This window comes from Cervus canadensis, chromosome 30 (genome assembly GCF_019320065.1).
Source record: "Cervus canadensis isolate Bull #8, Minnesota chromosome 30, ASM1932006v1, whole genome shotgun sequence".
Classification (NCBI taxonomy): Eukaryota; Metazoa; Chordata; class Mammalia; order Artiodactyla; family Cervidae; genus Cervus; species Cervus canadensis.
This window is the reverse complement of record NC_057415.1, coordinates 4,532,440-4,537,846: the sequence shown is the minus strand read 5'-3', so window position 1 is coordinate 4,537,846 and position 5,407 is coordinate 4,532,440. Positions and strand designations below refer to the sequence as shown.

At 44.2% G+C, this 5,407-nt stretch overlaps 1 non-coding gene across 1 annotated transcript; it reads right to left on the bottom strand.

Annotated features, from left to right (window-relative positions):
- Positions 1-295: 295 nt before the first annotated feature.
- LOC122432184 lies at positions 296-402 on the bottom strand. The gene has a single exon (XR_006266788.1). It is a non-coding gene; the product is annotated as a U6 spliceosomal RNA (small nuclear RNA).
- Between the last annotated feature and the right edge of the window lie 5,005 nt (positions 403-5,407).

The following is a 5,407-nucleotide window of genomic DNA, read 5'->3' as shown; positions in this document are numbered from 1 at the left end:
AACTACCTGTGCTATATAATAGGTCCTTATTAGTTACCTGTTTTACATATAGTAGCATGTATCTGTTAATCCCAGTCTCCTAATTTATCCCTCCCCTCCTTATCACCAGGTAGCCATGCTTGTTTTCTATGTCCATGACTGTATTTCTATTTTGTAGATAAGTTGATTTGTACCCTTTTTTAGATTCCACATATAAGAAATATCACATGATATTTATTATTTAGTACTTTTTTTGGTTAAAAAAGCAAGCAAGATGTGTTCTTCATACAACTCCCACTTTGTCTTTTTTTTTTTTTTAAATATGGAACGCTTCACAAATTTGTGTGTCATCCTTGCGCAGGGGCCATGCTAATCTTCTCTGTATCGTTCCAATTTTAGTGTATGTGCTGCCGAAGCGAGCACTCCCACTTTGTCTTAACCATGTCAAATGTAAGAAGAATGACCATAATGTGTTTCAAATTTTAAAACCTATGTGTGTGTGTGCTAAATCGCTCCAGTGGTGTCAGATTCTTTATGACCCTATGGACTGTAGTCTGCCAGGCTCCTCTGTCCATTGGATTCTGCCGGCAAGAATACTGAAGGGGGTTGCCTTGCCCTTTTCCAGGGGGTCTTCCTGACCCAGGGATCGAACCCACATCTCTTACGTCTCCTGCACTGGCAGGAGCCACTTGGGAAGCCCCTCTAAAACCTATAGTGGATCCCTGTTATCCCAGTGTCAATCATCCAGGGGACTAAGCTACAGGCTGTATAAGGAAGCAAAAGTGGTTTTAGCCAGAAAATGTTCACTAAATGGTTTTCCACTTAAAAATGAGTGCCCTCTCAAACATCCCTCCTCTCTCAGTGCTGGTGTTTAGTATCACTCTTTGGGCCAACATCTCTGTTGTCTACTCTTTCCCTGATCATTATAAATACCAACCACCATGCTAACTGGTTGAAAAATAAAATAAAAAACCTTACTGAATCAAACTGGTGTTGAACTGCTCAATCACATGCAAAACAGTTGATAAATGAAGAGCTGCTGGCAATACAATGGTTAACGCAAGAAGAGAAAATCGTAAAGAGGGTGACATAAAAATTATTTCCAAAAAGAATGACCTGAGTAACTTTGAATTAATAGAAGCCCTTGAACAAAGTAATGAAGTTCTTGAATATTTTCCCCAAAATTAACCTCTTTGTAATTGTGAGATTAAACTCAATCAAGAAGTGAAGGCCATTGTATTATGCCAACAGACAGTTTTGCCAGAAAAACCACACATTTCCAAAGGGAATGACCATTTACGTCATTCTTGGTTCATTCTAACAATTTTTATTTAAATTGTTTAAATTTTAAAAATATATTTTATATACAAAGTAAACTTGTTTTTAAGATTTTTAGGTTGGTTCTTCAAGATACAGTCCCTGTCACTCTTTAATTTGGACATTTGTACCCAATTTCAAGTAGATTTTGTACCCATGATTTTCAGTAACAAGGATAGCCTATGATTGTAGAGATGAAGGACTGAGACCCAGAAAGCATGGCATTTCCATAAGGTCACACATCTCACACTGGCAGCAGTCAGTCACGTGAGACTTCCATCACCCAGAGACTGCTAATCTCTATGCAAAGAGATAAAGAATTTGCCTTGCACTTAACATGGCTTTTCAGTTGAGGTAAGAATTTGATGGCAGGAAAAGAAGTAAGAGAGGAAAGATCTTAAGGAAGATCAAATAAAATTTGTTTTCCCTTCACTTTAGCTAAAGAAATGACATGTCTAAAATTGATCCTAATCCAAAGCGTACATTCCAGGGATAAGACCTGCCCATTTTAAAGTGTGTTTTGGTGCAATTAAGAGACACACTTAAGATAGGGATTAATCGTGATGGTTTGGTTGAGAGTTCTTTTTAACAGAGAAGTTCTTCTTCGCAGAAGAAGCCGTGATGCTACCAGTATCATCACCCCACTGCCTCTCCCCCCAGCAAGCGATGATACAAGGCTGAAAGGAGTTCCAAGGTGCTATGGACTGAATGTTTTTGTCCTCCAAAAATCCATATACTGAAGCCCTAAGGAGATGGCAACCCATTTGAGTATTTTTGCCTGGACAATTCCACAGACAGAGGAGCCTGGCGGGCTACAGTCCATGGGGTCACAAAGAGTCAGACACAACTGAGTGACTATCACTCACACAACCTCCAATATGATGGGCTTTGGGAGGTAATTAGACTTAGATAAGGTCATGAGGGGACCCCACCCACCAGGTGGGGTCCCCTCATGACCTTATCTAAATGTTCTTAAAAGAAGAGGCAGAGAGACCAGTACTCTGAGGCCCCCTCTCTCTCTTTTTTCCCTCTCTCCCTGCCACGTGAGGACACAGCAAGAAGGTATATTTTCCTGGGCTCCAAAATCACTGTGGGTGGTGACTGTAGCCATGAAATGAAAAGACGCTTGCTCTTTGGAAGGAAAGCTATGACAAACTTAGACAACATAATAATAAGCAAAGATATCAGTTTGCTAACAAAAGTCCATATAGTCAAAGCGATGGTTTTTCCAGTAGTCATGTATGAATGTGAGAGTTGAAACATAAAGAAGGCTGAGTCCTGAAGAATTAATGCTTTCAAATTGTGGTGCTGGAGAAGATTTTTGAGAGTCCTTTGGACAGCAAGAAGATCAAACCTAAGGAAATCATCACTGAATATTCATTGTAAAGACTGACGCTAAAGCTGAAGAGCGGATACTTTGGTCACCTGATGTGAAGAGCCAGCTCACTGGAAAAGACCCGGATGCTGGGAAAGATCGAAGGAAGCAGGAGAAGGGGATGATGGAGGATGAGATGGTTGGATGGCATCACTGACTCAATGGACATGAATTTGCGCAAACTCCAGGAGACAGTGAAGGACAGGGAAGCCTGGCGTGCTGCAGTCCATGGGGTCACCAAGAGTCAGACCCAACTTAGCAACTGAACAACAACATTGACATTCAGTCAATGTCGGGACTAACTAGGGAGAGTGGGGTCATCTTTACGCTATCAGGCCTGGCTCAGGGGCCCATAGTACCTAGACCTCTGATCCACCACATGTACTGCTTCGTCACTGTGGATCATGTGAAAAATCCAACTATTTCCACCCTTGATGAGGATGTCCTCTAGTGACAGAGCGAGCTGAGATGGGGCGGACGGATAATGTGTCCCTAGCAGTCCCTGTTGGCTGTTTCTCAGGGAGGCCTGTCAACTGCGGCCCTCACAGTGGTTCTCCCATTCTCCTCTGTGCAGCTGTCTTTGGCTGCAGTGCCCAAGGGCTGGCAGCAGTTCCCAGCAATGAGGTCTGTTCTCCCAAGAGTCCCGTCCTATTCAGCCTCATCCCTCTGGTCCCTGGAGCCACTTGGAGGTCCTGGGACTGGGCTGTCCTGCAGTCCCTTAGCATGCCACCCATGGGCAGCTCCCCATGGAAACCCCACGGAGACAACTGGACTGCTTCTCACCTTCAGTTTCTGAACAGAAGCACCAGGCGCAATTCACTAGCTCATCCTTCCATCGGGCTTCACAGTCTCCTCCAGAGTTCACCGTTTCAGGTGACGGCAGCACTAGGCGGGCAGCTGGTCCAGAGGCCTCTCCTACTGTCCTTCATGTCCTTCTAGTCTAGGTCAAAAGTCCCTTCTTTCTTTACTCTCACGGGCCTTATGCTCATTAGACCATTGACCTATATTCTAACTGGCTGCTCTGACTCCAGCCTTTGACATCACTGATCTGCCTTCTACCTTATTTATCTGTTCCTTCCCATGCCAAGCAAACGTTGGTGGTTCCTTCTCACCAGCACTTTTAAGCCCAAACGTCTCAGAGGATGAAACAGTTGGATGGCATCACCGATTCAATGGACGTGAGTTTGAGCAAACTCCGGGAGACAGTGAAGGACAGGGAAGCCTGGCGTGCTGCAGTCCATGGGGTTGCAGAGTTGGACACAACTGAGGGACTGAACAACAACAATCTTAGTAAAACATTAAGACATCACACCATCAGAACCTGACCCAACCTTCCTGATTTATCTGTCACTACCTTACATCCTGAACTCAGATCTCACTGAAACATTCATTACACGTATTCCTGGAATTCACCGCATATGTCCCTGCAGGGTTCTCTCTCCCAGGAGGGCTCCATCTGACAACCATGAGCATATTTATTTAAGTTCCACTTCAGGAACTTCCCTTGTGGTCCAGTGGTTAAGACCCAAGGCTCTCAGTGCAGGGGGCCCAGGTGTGACCCCTGGTCAGGGAACTAGATCCCACATGCCACTACTAAGACCCAGCGCAGTCAAATAAATAAATACTTTAAAAATAAATTTCATTTCAAGTTGCATTGTCTAGTTAGCTTTCCTACCATCTTTTCAATCTGAGTTTGTACTCTGTTTTTCAAGTTCTTGTGACATTTTATTAGCTAATAGGATGATCCTATATTCCAGTTTGCTTGAGGTGGTACTGATTTATTTATTCATGGCTGTACCCTTCAGCATGTGGGATCTTAGTTCCCCAAGCAAGGACCAAACCCAAGACCCCTGTATTGGGAGCAGGCAGTCCTAGCCACTTGACTGCCAGGGAAGTCCCACAGTCCCAGTTTATACCTGAAGTTCCTGCTTATATATTAATTGATCCCTCCTTTTGCTCTCAAAGATGTCCAGATTGGGACTTCCCTGGTGGTCCAGAGGTTAAGACTTAGCAATTTCCTGCAGGAGGCACAAGCTTGATCCCTGGTGGAGGAGCTAAGATCCTTATCCCCTACGGTGCTGCCAGAAAAAAGAAAAAAATATCCAGATTAGGTCACCCTGTGTATATAATTCTTATATTCTAAAACCTTGAATTCTAATTACTTATGTACTCATTTATGGCCTTCCCTCCCTGTCTCTATGTCTGAGGTCAGGGATGGCAGCTCTCGCAAAACTACCTTTCCCCAGGGTCCAGCCAGTAATTAACACGTAGCAGATGCTCGATATATTTATTTAAAGTGGGTTTTAGTTGTGGCTCAAAGGATAAGTATGATTTGAAAAGGCAGAGAGCAGAGACATTTTTAAGATGATTATAGTGATATTACAGATTATGCCAGGAGATTCCACTGCAGAAAATATTAGTTAATTCCAAGTCCATCCCATGTTTGGCAGGTGGATTTCCTGAGCTACTGAACACAGAGCACATGGCAGGTTTTTCAAGTGTGAACACAGGGCCGGGGCTGCAGCTGCTCCTCAAAAGCTGAGCATCCCCAGAGAGGAAGCCGAGTGGCTTGCACACAATTTACCAAGGGTGCTCCTGTAAAACTGAGTGGACTCAGGGTCAGTCTGAGGCCACTTTTGTCTGCGTGCACGCTAAGTCACTCAGTCCTGTCCAGCTCTTTGCGGCCCCATGGACTGTAGCCCGCCAGGCTCCTCTGTCCAAGGGATTCTCCGGACA